The sequence below is a fragment of the Scyliorhinus canicula genome, chromosome 19 (genome assembly GCF_902713615.1).
Source record: "Scyliorhinus canicula chromosome 19, sScyCan1.1, whole genome shotgun sequence".
In the NCBI taxonomy this organism is placed as follows: Eukaryota; Metazoa; Chordata; class Chondrichthyes; order Carcharhiniformes; family Scyliorhinidae; genus Scyliorhinus; species Scyliorhinus canicula.
Window position 1 is genome coordinate 24,545,271 of NC_052164.1, and position 14,125 is coordinate 24,559,395.

The 14,125-nt window shown below is 51.1% G+C and overlaps 1 long non-coding RNA gene across 1 annotated transcript; it reads left to right on the top strand.

The window, feature by feature from the left end:
- Nucleotides 1-213: 213 nt before the first annotated feature.
- Nucleotides 214-8,910, top strand: LOC119954402. The gene is made up of 3 exons (XR_005458235.1): nt 214-364; nt 1,566-1,858; nt 8,481-8,910. It is a non-coding gene; the product is annotated as an uncharacterized LOC119954402 (long non-coding RNA).
- The last annotated feature ends 5,215 nt before the right edge of the window (nt 8,911-14,125 follow it).

The following is a 14,125-nucleotide window of genomic DNA, read 5'->3' on the forward strand; positions in this document are numbered from 1 at the left end:
AAGTGCAGTCAAACGCTCACGCCAACACCTCTCGCAATGCAGTTGGAGGGCTAAAGAAAGGTAGAAGGTGCGGTTGCGTGCCCCTTTAAGTGGGGGGGGGGGGGGGGGGGCAAGGTCTCGGAGGGTCATGTGACCCGTTCAGCCAATCGGGCTGGGGCACACGAATTCTGGGGCTGAGCGCGGGTTTTCTTTGCTAATTTGGAGTCGTGGAGTACGGTAGTCTTTATCTCATTCACTGTAAATAGTTACTTACCTTAATAAACCGTTTATTCGTTGATCTACTTGTTGGCCGCCTGTCTTACAGGATAATACAGAAGGGGCTTGCAGTTATGTAGCACATTTTAAAACCTTGGGACATCCCAAGGTACTTTATGTATTTTATGCATTTTAATTATGTATTTTAGAAGTGGTATGTTGTAAAGCAGGAAAGTAAAGCAAAGATGGAAGTATTGTTAGTGTTTCAGGGTTGATGTACAGAATGGAGTGGGTAAACCTGCTTTCAATTCATAAACTCCTCAATGCTGCTAAAGTAAACAGGAGTAACTTTTCCTGTAGCACCTCTGTCAGTGCATTGAGTGAACAGGTTGTGTCCTTTCTTTGATCTCCGTTACCACCTCCACTTTCAATATTAATTGATGCAGCCTGAAACTGAAACTAGACCCAGGTTAATTTTAGACCCTTGTTTTTTCTGAAACGTTGTTAGTATTTCACCACGAATACAAATCCTGCAAGGTTCTGCATCCAATACAATAGTCCAGGTTACTGTCCAAATCAATGATCCAACCTGTAAAATAATAAAAGGGGAAGTTTGAGATATGTAAGAACTGCACAAGCGCTGTCACATCAAGTTAAGATTTCTCGGCGTCTACAGCGATATCAGTTGTGAAAGCTGAACAAAGCATCATTCTAACTGCGAAACGTGATGTGACACTTTGATCTTATTTATTCCAGGTAACACAATGCCCATATTTTGTTGCGAAAATGAATGTCATTGATTTAAGTGAGAGGGAAAAACAGTGGCAAATGGAGTTTAATGTGGTTAAGTGTGAGATCATCTGCTTTAGACCTATATATTGTAAATGTTGATATCTTTACAAAGTTGTACGTACCCGTGAAGGTATAGTTGGGGTGATTTGATTCATTTACTGGTATTTGTATCAAAATATTTTCAACCATTTTCTTTGGGGTAATATGGTTAATTTTATTATTGAAAATTTTTAAATTTGTTATGTCAAAAGTGCACTAACAGACTCCTGTGAATGCGTTCAATAATTTCCCTCCATGGTTTCTTCATAAAAATGAAAGTTCTCGAGCCAGGTTCCACTCAGGGGACTGACTTGTCCAGTCGTAACATCAGCTTGGATAATAACACTTGGAATAAATTATTCTTGCTTTGAGGAGTTTTCAAATTGTTTGTTTACAGAAGATTAAGAGGTGTGAAGTGGATGTTCCTCTTTTTGTCATTGATGCTATGAATGGCTGTTGTTGATTGAAATCTTTATGAAAAGGGCAATGTATTTCAAATTGAATGTTAAATGGTGTTTTTATTTTGCTTCCCAACTCAGGAATAGGGGCCGGGATTCTCTCACCCCGGGCCGGGTCAGAGAATTGGCAATCGCACCGTTTTTTGACGCAACGCCGGTCCGACGCCATTCCGCCATCCTCTCAACCGGCGACAACGACATCATCGTGATCGGCGCCATGTCGCCTGGAGAATCGGCCGAGGAGGCAAGTCCAGCAATTCCCTGGGCTCCCATGGATCCTGCGGTCCAGATGGGCCGAAGTCACGCTGGTGCCGTTCACATCTGCAAATAAAAATTGTCAGCCAGTCGTGCTCGCTGATGATGCAGGAGAGGAGGTGAGCGGCCGGCCTTTCACGCTTCCTGAGTCTCTCATGACAGCCGCGGCCGGGGGGTAGGGTGCGGGAGGGTGGGTTACTTGAGTAGGGGGCCACCATGTTCGGGGAGGTGGGGGGTTGGGGAGGGTGCCTCCATGTTCAGGGGGGTGGGGGGGAGGGGGATGGGGAGGGTGCTTCCATGGTTGGGTGGTGCGGGGGGGGGGGGGGGGGGTGGAGGGGCATGTGGACGACATGCCAGCCAGCCTGCAATGGCCCGCCATGGCAGGGTATTGTCAAGGACATGGATATCAGTATGGCGGCCAGGCTGATGGGCACACCGGCCCCGGGGGCTGACTGCCCGCACGGCCCCGAGGCTTGCCCATGAGTGCCGGAGCCCCCAGGGGTCGGACCTCCCAGCAGACGGCAACCATCGGCGGGAGGGGGCAGGTCCGCATCCATGGTAGCCCCCGATGAGGGCATAGCCATCCAACAATGACATTATCAGGAGGGACAGGCAATATGGGGCAGAGCACGGAGGGTGTGGGCAGGGGTCTGGGTGCATGCGTGGCTGTGGCGCAACCAGCCAACCGGGTCAGACATGCAGCCCATGCAGCAGAGGGACAGGCTGCAGAGGGCCCTGTGGCACCCGCTCAGGCTGCATGCCTGTCCGCAACCACAACAACCACAACAACGAGGGGGATGCACAGGATGAGGATACAGATGTAGATGAGGAGCAGGAGGAGGAGGAGGAGGAGGAGCAGGTGGTGGTGGTGGTGCCACGGCGCCCGATGCGCCCCATGAGGCCTCGTGTTTACCGTCGCCTTCGAGGAGCTGCCGGACAGGGCATGCAGGAGGAGACTCAGGATAAGTCGGGAAACCGTTGCCCATACCTGCCACCTGATGGCACACCTGGGGGAGAACATGGTGGTATGCTGGCCGTCAAGGTTACGGTGGCTCTGAACCTTTACGCGACGGGGTCGTACCAGTCGCCGAGTGGGGATCTGTCCAGCATCTCCCAGCCATTGGCGCACCACTGTATCCATGCAGTGACTGACATTCTGTATGACGTCGCGGACCGGTACATCCAGTTCTCAGTGGACCGCGCCCAACAGAATGCCCGGGCAGCGGGATTTGCAGCCTTGGCCAGGATACCCATGGTACAGGGGCGATCGATGGGGTGCACGTCGCCATGCGTCCACCAGCGGAGAACAGGGATGCGTTCATGAGCAGGAAGGGGACCCACTCCATGAACATTCAGGTGGCCTGTGACCACTAGATGAAGATCATGCACGTCTGTGCCCGGTACCTGGGCAGTGCATATGACACGTTTATCCTGGCACAATCGTTCATCCCCGCCATGTTTGAGGGACAACCCCCCCCCCCCCCCCCCCAAGCTGGGGGGCTAGTTGCTGGGTGACAAATGTTGCTCGTTGCAGTAAGTGGCTGATGACGCCTATACGGAGGCCACAGACCGATGCGGAGACCCGATACAATGAGGCCCATGCAGCGACCAGCAGTGTGGTCAAGAGGTGCTTTGGGCTGCTGATGATGGGCTTCAGGTGCCTGGACTGCTCTGGAGGGGCCTTCCAGTAACATTTGGGGAGGGTCGGCCACATCGTTGTTGTCTGCCTCCACAATATAGCCCAGCAGAGGGGCGACGTGCTGGGGAGGAGGAGGCAGAGGGGGAGCCTGCGGAAAGGGATGCCTCTCCAGTTGAGGAGGATGGAGATGAGGGGGCAACGGACGTGACATGGGGGCTGGATATGGACGGGAGGCTGCACGATGCCACCAGCTTGTCCAGTGAGCTCGCAAGGCGTTGATCGCCACACGTTTCACCAACTAGGGGGGTAGGGGCTCTCTGAGCAGGGGCACTGGCACCACTGTACCATCCCACTTCACCAGCCAGCACCCCCACCTCCCACACCACCCGACAGCCGTATTTCCCACACCAACACACGCACAGCACAGCAGGGCAGGGCTTATCCGCTGCGGTCGTGACTGATGATGCCTTTCCGGAGGCCATAGACCAAAGCGAAGACCCGCTACAATGACGCCCATGCACCATAAAATGCGATCAAGTGGTGCTTCGGCATGCTGAAGATGTGGTTCAGGTGCCTGGACCGCTCTGGAGGGGCCCCCCAGTATGATGCTGAGAGGGTCGCCTGCATCGTGGGGCCTGCTGCGTCCTCCACAACATCGCGTAGCAGAGGGGTGACGTGTTTGAGGATGACGATGAACGCTAGCCCTCGTCCGATGAGGAGGACATGGGGAAGGAGAGGATGGGCAGGGCATGGGCCAACATGCACGGAACGATCTGGTCGTCTCCTGGTTCACCGACAAGGGGGACTGGCCAGGGACACAGACATCCCATCCCACCCCCACACCCCGTACCCGGCCGGCCACCCACTCCCATGAACACACTCACTACTCTGCATCCCCCTTCGCCTCACTACGGGTGCAGATCCTAGGTTGGCATTAATAATGGTCCTGGCTCATAGGATGGAGGATGATGAAAACCCGCTCTGTGATGAGTTCTGGTGTCCCACAACGCTCGACAACATCTGATTCCTGCCCAAAGTAGCACTTTCAACCATCCACCTGGGTGGTCCCTGCATGTGAGCTGGCAATTTCATCACACAGTCCCACCAAACCCTTGGGGTGGCGGAGGTGGGGGCGTTGGTCGGGGGGGGGGGTGGTGGGATGGAGTTGGGACACCAGAGTGCTGGCTTAACTGCAGTCCCTGGGCCAAGCCAACCCACAATGTCCGCCATTCCCCAACCCCCCTGCTTCCTGCGGCCAGCCCAGATCAGCCCATCCCTCACACTCTTCTGACAGAGCACCGAGGCAGGTTGTATAGATGTGCCCAGGTGTTTAAAGTGAACAAATATGTACAGATTTGTGCCCTAGCCCATATAACTAAATTTTGCCCTGCACCCATGCCAACTTAACTGGTGCCTACCTACTGGCCTTACAGGCCCAAACGCTACATCTAGATGGATCCCCAGGGGGTATATCAGGAGTGCAGGCGGCCTGCTGCGGTTCCTGCCCTGTGACCTGGGTCCCCTTTGGCGGCCGTCTTCTGGGGCAACCAGGTTTGAATGGGCCTGGCTGCTGCTCGGTGACCCAGGTGGTGTGGTGCCTCCCTTTCTGCCTGCTGTCCATCTGGTGCGCCAGGGATAGGAGTGGGGGGGGGGGGGGTGAGGCATTGCGGTGCTCCAGCACCTCCGGGCCCCCGAGCTCCTTGTGGTGATGCACCACGGTGTAAATATGTGTGTGCCTGTATTAGGGGATGTACAGCGGTACCTGTATTACAGGTTTGTCGGTAGCCCCTGCCGGCTAGCTCCGCCCACAGGGAGCAGTATAAATATTCATGAGTTCTCCTGAGCTGCCATTCTACCAGCTGCAGTCGAAGGATAAACATCTCACGGTAATAAAGCCTCTCTTGTACCGATTCGAGTCTTTGTGTGCAATTGTTAGCGCATCAATTTATTACCGTGAGATTTTCCGCTTCATGGACATCAGAATAAAACCCGATCGCTTGCAGCTGGATCCGCAATCGCCAAACGTCAGAAAAGACTTTAATCACTGGCTGGCTTGCTTCGAGGCCTATATCACCTCAGCGGAGCCTGCACCGTCGGAAGCTCAGAAAATTCAACTCCTCTACTCAAGGTTGAGCTCCAGCATGTTCCCGGTGATACAGGACACGGCAAACTACGCACGCGCCATGGAACTTCTCAAAGAAAATTACGTCCAGTCGACGAACACTCTGTTTGCGAGGCATGTACTCACCACTCGCGTCCAGCTACCGGGTGAGTCGATCGAGGACTTCTGGCGGGCCCTTATCCCTCTAGTACGGGACTGCGAGTGACAGGCTGTCACAGCCACGGAACATTCCAATCTCCTCATGCGAGATGCATTTGTGACGGGGATTGCATCGGACCCCATCCGGCAACGACTGCTGGAAGTGGCCGCGCTCGATCTAGCGGCAACAAAGACTTTAGCGCTCTCCATGACGGTCGCTTCACGTAACGTACAATCCTACTCCGCCCTCCGCGCGGCCCACCCATCCTACCCCTCGTGGACCCCGCAACCGACCCCCCCATCTGGGGCCGCTTCCGCGCAATATGCCTGCGCTGCTCGCCACACCGCGCACCCTGGGGGTCCCTGCTGCTACTTCTGCGGCCAGCAGAAGCACCCCCACCAGCGCTGCCCAGCCTGCGCCGCGACCTGTAAATTCTGTGGCAAGAAAGGCCACTTTGCAGCGGTGTGTCAGTTGCCGCTATCGTGCCCGACCTCTCCCCCTTTCCTCAGCCGATCGCACAATTGGCGCCACCGTCCGCTGCTCCCAGGGCCACGTGCGACCAGTGGGCGCCGCCATCTTCCCCCCCCCCCAGGTCCACGTGCGGCCAGTCTTTGTGTGCAATTGTTAGCGCATCACTCCTCCATTAGACTGGGGTGCAAATGGAGCTAACCCGGGGCTACTTCACTAGCCGGGGGAGCTAATGGAGTGAACCTCCTCTGTCTTGGACTGTGCCACATCACGCAGCGACTGTCCCACCAGCTTACATCAGCCAGTGACTGTGCCGTCTCATTATGAGACTGGGCCACCTCTAGAACATAGAACAGTACAGCACAGAACAGGCCCTTCGGCCCTCGATGTTGTGCCGAGCAATGATCACCCTACTCAAACCCACGTATCCACCCTATACACGTAACCCAACAACCCCCCCTCAACCTTACATTTTATGACACTATGGGCAATTTAGCATGGCCAATCCACCTAACCCGCACATCTTTGGACTGTGGGAGGAAACCGGAGCACCCGGAGGAAACCCACGCACACACGGGGAGGACGTGCAGACTCCGCACAGACAGTGACCCAGCCGGGAATCGAACCTGGGACCCTGGAGCTGTGAAGCATTTATGCTAACCACCATGCTACCGTGCTGCCCCCCCTTTGGATCTGTGCCACATCGGCCAACTACAGACCAATGCTCTCTGCCATGGCCCGCTGTAACTGGGCCACGGTCTGGAGTGCCCCTGTCCAGATGGCTTTGGTACATGGCTGCCTGTGATTGGGCCTCGGCCACCGACTGCACAGATTGGCCCAGGCCTTGACATCTTGACCCATGGCGAAGTCACAAGGTTCATGCTCACAAAGGGCGGGAACCTCATATAAATTGTTATTAAAATAAATTTTAACATTATTAACAGGCCTCCACGTCAAATGACCCGACCTGACTGAACATTGATACCTCTGGCCGGGGGGGGGGGGGGGGGGGGGGACATTCTTGGACAATGCCTGGCACTGCTTGCATCACAGCTTGGTACAGGGTACAACACTGTCAATACGTCCTCCGTGGTGGGGGCAGGAGGGGGAGCCCCCAATAATTGTCCAGGGGGTGGGGGGGGGGGGGAGCGAGCACCCAATATCTCCGTGGTGGGGGCTGGGTGCCATTCATTTTCAGTTCTGATCGCGAGGCCTTTGAAAGTTGAAGCCCCGATCTCTGTGGAGCTGGGTGCCAGCTTTATCAGCCCGTGCCCCCCCCCCCCGCTTCTCCCCCCCCCCCCCCCTGCCAGAGTGACAGTGTAAATCCCACCCACTCATTTTTTTTCTTTAAAGAGACTCAAGATCTGGAGGGGAAACTGAAATGGAGCGTCACACACCAGCTTTTAGTCTGAGCCTGACACTTTGCCAAATTCTGGTAAGGTTCCACCCTGCATCCTGTTGAGATACACAACGTATGCACCAATGGATCAGAATATTGGCTTGAATCAGTAAGTGGAGGCTTATAAATTAGAAATTGCTACAGAGCGAATGCAGAGAAGGTCCACCAGACTGATTCCTGGGATGGCGGGACTGACGTAGGAGAAGAGACGGAGTCGGTTAGGATTATACTCGCTGGGGTTCAGAAGAATGAGGCGGGAACTCATAGATCTAATTACTGTTCAGAGTTGTCAACGTTCAATGGAAGAGGTTTTGTTTGCTGTTCAGCTGCAGTGGCACTTATCAGGGAGCGCATCCTACCCTCCCGTGCAGTGCAAGGTAACTTGCCATGACCAGAAGCACCAGTCCTAACAATGACCCAGTTAGCACCAGACTCCTAACTGCGTCACTGTCTGTGCGGAGTCTGCACGTTCTCCTCGCGTCTACGTGGGTTTCCTCCGGGTGCTCCAGTTTCCTCCCACAGTCCAAAGATGTGCAGGTTAGGTGGATTGGCCATGCTAAACTGTCCTTAGTGTCCAAAAAGGTTAGGTGGGGTTACTGGGTTACGGGGATAGGGTGGAGGTGTGGGGCTTAAGTGGGGTGCTCTTTCCATGGGCCGGTGCAGACTCGATGGGCCGAATGGTGTCCTTCTGCACTGTAAATTCTATGTTCTAACAAAGAGTTACACAGTAATGATTGACATTTCCCATTACTGCCCTGCCTAGGAAGAGTAAATCTGGAGAAACGATCTTGGAGGCAAGACATATAGCAGTCGGGACCTAAAAGGAAAGGGCAACCTCACTATATTAAATAAAGAACCACAGTGAGGCTTTGGGGTAAACTTGCAGCTGCTCACCGGAAGGGAATTGCAAAAACAATGAATGAAGTCCTCCAATATCTAACTCCAATATCTCATTAAAACTGTTTTTCCATCAGCCCTGCCAGCACCTGCCGCGGTATCCGAAATCAAATTCTGACGTAAGTGAACTGTGCCATCTTACAATGTGATCTGCTCTATTCCTTCTCGAGAACTCTGTTGCATTCCCAGTATCTCAACGGCGCAGCCTGTCACCTCTTCAATTGACATTGGGAGTAATCAGAACGTCATATCTCACTAATTCCCACAACTGATAGGTGCCTTCATCCAGCCTGTCAAAGTGCCTGATGAGGGTGGATGTGGCCTGCTGAATCCGACTTTAAATCCTTTTCTCTGATCCAGATCAATTATGGTAAAGACCGATCGCAGGTGCAACGTGGTAACAATTTGCTGTTGGAAATGTATAAATGTTATGTATAAATGTTGGACAGAAGCAATATTGCAAAAGACTTAATGTGCATTCGCAGACATTAAAGCTGCTGAAATAACCTTTTGTGTTGGAAAGGCCTGTGCCTCACTTAGCTGATTTGTACCCTGGATTTGAATGTTATTCAAACTTAAAACACTTAAGGTGAGCGGTTTGTACAATTAATTTTAAAAATAGGGTATTTGGCATCGCAGAAAACCTTGGATATCATAACTACGATGCCTATAATGGTTGGACCTGAGTAGTTGGTGAGTAATGAAGTGTTAAACTGACCAATTTAGATGAAACATTAACAGATTAACATTTAGGAAGGTGCAAAAGGAATTATTAATTTCCTACAAGTGCGAAATCTAAACAAGAAATACTTAAAAGCAAAAAATGGTCATGTTGCACCTAAATACAGGAGATTGTTGTGGAAGTGAATGAGCAGTAATTTGACGGTTAATGGATAAAGACGCCCAAACGTCCAAGCGGTAAACATTCTTCAACCCGAGACAAAATGCCAATTTAGCAAAGCGCGGAAGAGAATGGGGAATACTACCGCCAGTATTTCAAAGGTTGAACAAGAGGTCTTGCCATTACCGTGCACCAATGGATCAAGCATTGAGGTGGGTGGGATTTTCCAGATATTCCCGCCTGTGGGATCTCCCAGTCCCACTGAGGGTGACCGCCACCACCGAGGAACCCGCAAAAAATATTAGAAACCCCGTTGACAGAGGTTGGACCAGAATATCCGCCACCGGGCAATAGTGGTTCTGCCTCTGCCCGGGGGCGGGGGGGTGGGGGGTTGGTGGTGGGGAGGGAAGGAGAGAGAGTGGAAAATCCCACCCATCATCTAGTTTCTGAGTGTTCCGTTTGAAAATTTCGAAAACGTAAATTGAACGCATGAAAAAGAAGTTTTCAATTTAAAAAAAAAAAATCCACTTCAACTTTGTTTTCATGATGTGAAAGCACCAGCTGGAAAGGTTAGCAATGAAAGTTCACCGAAATGGCAGCAGAAGTGAAGCCCAGAAACCATTTCTGCATGTGGTAGAAGTGACAAGCGTGGAACTGATTCTTAGTTTCACCGCAGGACAGAAACAGGGCAGTGACACCATGAAAACTGTAACTGTGACCCCAGCACGTACTACCACATTGCTGAAGGTGACAACATTTTGGTGCGAGTTTGAAATGGCCACGCTTACCCATGAAAATCTGGGTCCTGCGGCAACAGTCAGACCCGGATGCAGTTTTGAAATACCGATGGATTGGAGCTGCAATTGCGTATTCACCACCCAATACCGCTTTGTATTGAATGGGCTTAATGGTATCACTGCAGGTCATTCAAAAGAAACCTCAGATTAATTTTCAAGTGACCTTCGTGGAGTTCAATGGAGTGTATCACTTCCCTTGACCCCACACAAAAAAACCTTTGAGTATATGACTCTTTGGGCGGGATTCACCATAGCCCGACGGCGAAATCGGGAATCGGGCGGAGAATGGCTCCCGACACTGGAATTAGAGCAGGCGGCGTTTCGACGCAGGGTCGCGATGCTCCACACCCTCCAAATGGGCATCATTGGGATGATGGGCCGAGTTGCCGACGTGTGGTCCCAATGGTCAGGAGCCTGCCATGCCGAGAGAGAGGGAGGGCGTGCGGTCAGTGTCCAGCCCGCCACACTCGGCAGAGATCCATGCCGCTGGCCGGGGGGGCTTCTGCCAGGGGGGCATGGTGGGGGGGGGGGGGGGTGCTGTGGGGTCGGAGTTGGCGGGTACCCGGTTCAGCATGGCCGGCGCCATCTTTTCCGGCGCGACCGGTGCTTGTGTGGGGTTGTCGGCATATGCGCGGCCGACATGTGCTTGTCAGCACTGTGCATGTGCAGCACAGGACCAGGCGATTCTCCAACCATTTTCCGCGCGTTCCATTGGTGTTTCACGCGGCGCCAGTGCTCGTCCCTCACCGGGAGCAGAATTGGTGAGAGTTTCTCGTGAGACACCACGGCTCCTCCGTTGGCGTCGGCACTTAGCCTCAGGAACGGAGAATCCAACCCTTTGCGTCCTTCAGAAGCGCCATTTGTAGCAGGATCAGGATCTCTGTGTAGTTGGGCTTCCTGGCTCTTTGAGGCCCCATGCCGCCAGAGTCACGACACTAAACATGCCCACCAATTTTTTTTTAACGAAGTGTCAGAAGATCTGGATAGGAAAGCTAACGCTGTCCTTTTTTCAGAAAATTCTGCTCCATATCCCACTTCATTGATTGGTGATTCAAATGGCCAGCTGCCTCCATAAAATACACCCACATGAACCCCAGGCCGACTCCATCCCTTTCCTTTTTTTATAAATTTAGAGTACCCAATTCTTTTTTTCCAATTAAGGAGCAATTTAGCGTGGCCAATTCACCTACCCTGCACATCTTTGGGTTTCGGGGGTGAAACCCATGTAGACTCGGGGAGAACATGCAAACTCCACAAGGACTGTGACCCGGGGTCGGGATCGAACCCGGTACCTCAGAGCCGTGAGGTAGCAGTGCTCACCACTGCCCACTGTGCTGCCCCTCCACTTCTATCCCGATGAAAATGAAACAGGCCGTGTTCTGGGGCAGAGCTTCCAATTTTTGGCCATTTCTGGGCTCGTCCGCCATGATGGAAAAGCTCCCTGCCTTACTGAAGATGTGGGCCGTTAGTGGAATGTATAACAATTCACAACCGTGGCATGAGATTGAAGGAAAGGTTTGGAATGAAACACCAGTGCATTGTGACTATCAGCAGGTGGAGGGGAAAATGAAAGCTGAGTCGCCCAACACCTCTTGCCCACCACCTCGTACCTGACAATAGAACGAGATAGTGGCTGGGCTTGTTTGGCGATGCGAGTGGGGATACTGTGCAGTATGGTAAGAGAAATAGAAAGAAGGGGAGAAGATCAGAAATGTATTCTTTTTATCTCCTAATTTTTATGGAAAGGTTAAAACATGTACCTACTTTCATCCTTTTCAACCCTGAATATATTACCATGTGATTGGCATTACACACTGGAGGAAATAATAAATACCAACAGTGCTTTGGTTAGGAATAAATTTACATTGAGTAGATTCTGATTACAGCTGTGCCGTCTGGGAACCTTTCAAGTCATTTCTTCAGGTAATGTTCAGAATTATGCAGATAGTTTGTTAACTTTACATTGCTGAGAAAAAAAAACAGATTTTAAACTGTTTTTGACGTGGTTCCCTGAAGCTATTAAAAGACATCGAGCATACGGCTATCGCATTCAAGACAACATATTTGAAAGTGAGACGGGTATTGAAAAAGGAAAGTAGACAGTCACTTGCCATAGGTTTCTTCTGATCAGTGAGCTGAGAGTTTGCAAGAACTGGAACAACCTGCAAATTCATTGAATCGTTGACTGAGCTCAGAATCCATTTTAGAACCTCACCACAATACAATATCCAAGCAGCCACTGTAAGCATTGCATTTTGGGAAGGATAGAAAAGCAATGGAAAGGGTGCAGTAGAAATTAAACAAAGAGCATGGAGTTTAAACAAATGTGTGGGATTAAGCTCAGTAGCCCATGTGGAGTAACAGAGAAGTATAGATTTGGGCCAGAATTCTCCGGTTGTTGGGATTCTGCCGGCAGTGCACCCCCCCCCCCCCCCACCCCGCCGTGGGGTTTCCCGAAATCACTTTTTGTTTAAAATGTATTTTATTACAAACATGTATCAATACAGGTTACAACACATAAACACCCCGGGTAACATACTTGCCAGCAATCAACTATACAGTCTGTACAAATGTGTCCCCTTTTTCACCCCCCCCCTTCTCTCCCCCCCCCCTTCCCCCCCCTCAAACCCCACGACAAACAGCTCCTCAAACACGGTCACAAATACCCACATCTTTCCTCACACCCCTCTGCAGAGCCCCTTAACTCATATTTTATCTTCTCCAACCACAGGAAGTGGTGCAGGTCACCCAACAAGCCGCTAGCCCCCGGTGGCGATGCCAACCGCCACTCCAGTAGAAGTCGCCACCATGCAATCAGAGAGGCGAACGCTCCCACACAGAATCTTCCCAATTTTCTCAACCCCAAAACATCTGCGTGTGTTGCGCTGTCCCCCGCCCACACCTCTCACACTCATCTGCTACCCCCTGGAAGAACCCACTCATTGTCACCTGAGTCACATTGACAAGTGGCGGGAACAGAGAATCCCGCCGCCAGCGATTGCCGCACTGCCAAGAAACACACGCCTGGGCGACCAGAGAATCCAGCCCTTCATGTAATCTTTCTGTCCTGTAACATTCCATGATTCTGCAGCTTGCACTCCAACACTAAACAGCCCTTAAATAGGCCATTTTAATGTTTAACCATTTGATAAGTGGGCGGTAAACAATTGAAGATTATACGAACAATAATTGTTCTCATTCTTTCATGAGATGTTATCAAGGTCACCATTTGTCACCCATCCCGAATTAATCTTGTACTAAATGGCTTGCCAGGCCTTTTCAGAGGAGGGTTAAGTGCGGTGAGTCTGGAGTCACAAGTAGGCCAGACCAGATAAGGATGATGGATTTCCTAAAGGACATTAGAGAACCGGGTGTGTTTTTACGACAATTGATGATAGTTTCATGGTCACCATTGGGAAGACTTACTTTCAATTCCATAACATGAATTGAATTTAATTTCCACCATCTGGCATGGAGTCACAAGAACATTCACTGGGCCCCTGAGTTAGTAGTCAAATTTCATTATCACTAGGCCTCAGTTACACCATCTCTCCTAATAGGAGTATGTGATTTGGCCCTTTGAGCTGGCCTTGTTTTCAATATGGTCATTATCAGTTCCAATGGGATACAATGGAGTTTAATATTACATATTGGAAAGAAATGACTTGTATTACTGCCCAATTAACTGCATGGGTCACATGCAGATGGAGATGACAAATGTGCATCTTTTCCCATTTTAAGTAATAGCACTTTTAGAAATTTCACAGCACCAAACAAAACCATAATTAGCTTTAAATATTTATTTTATCGCTCCCTGTTTATCTCTGTTGAAGATTTCCTTCAACCATGAATGTTAATGGCATTATCAGGAGAACTGGCTGAGAGGAGATACTGAGCCCAGCAGTGTGTGGGAGCTGAATTAACAAACGCAGTTGAGATGATAAAAAATCATTGAAGCTCTCTGGGTTAATGAAAGCTCGCACTGTCAGACTCCGTGACAAATTCCTCAAACCAATTCTCTAATGCCGTCATCACTGCTACAACTGACCAGAAATAGCAGAAAAGCCAAGTGTGTGCAAAACAG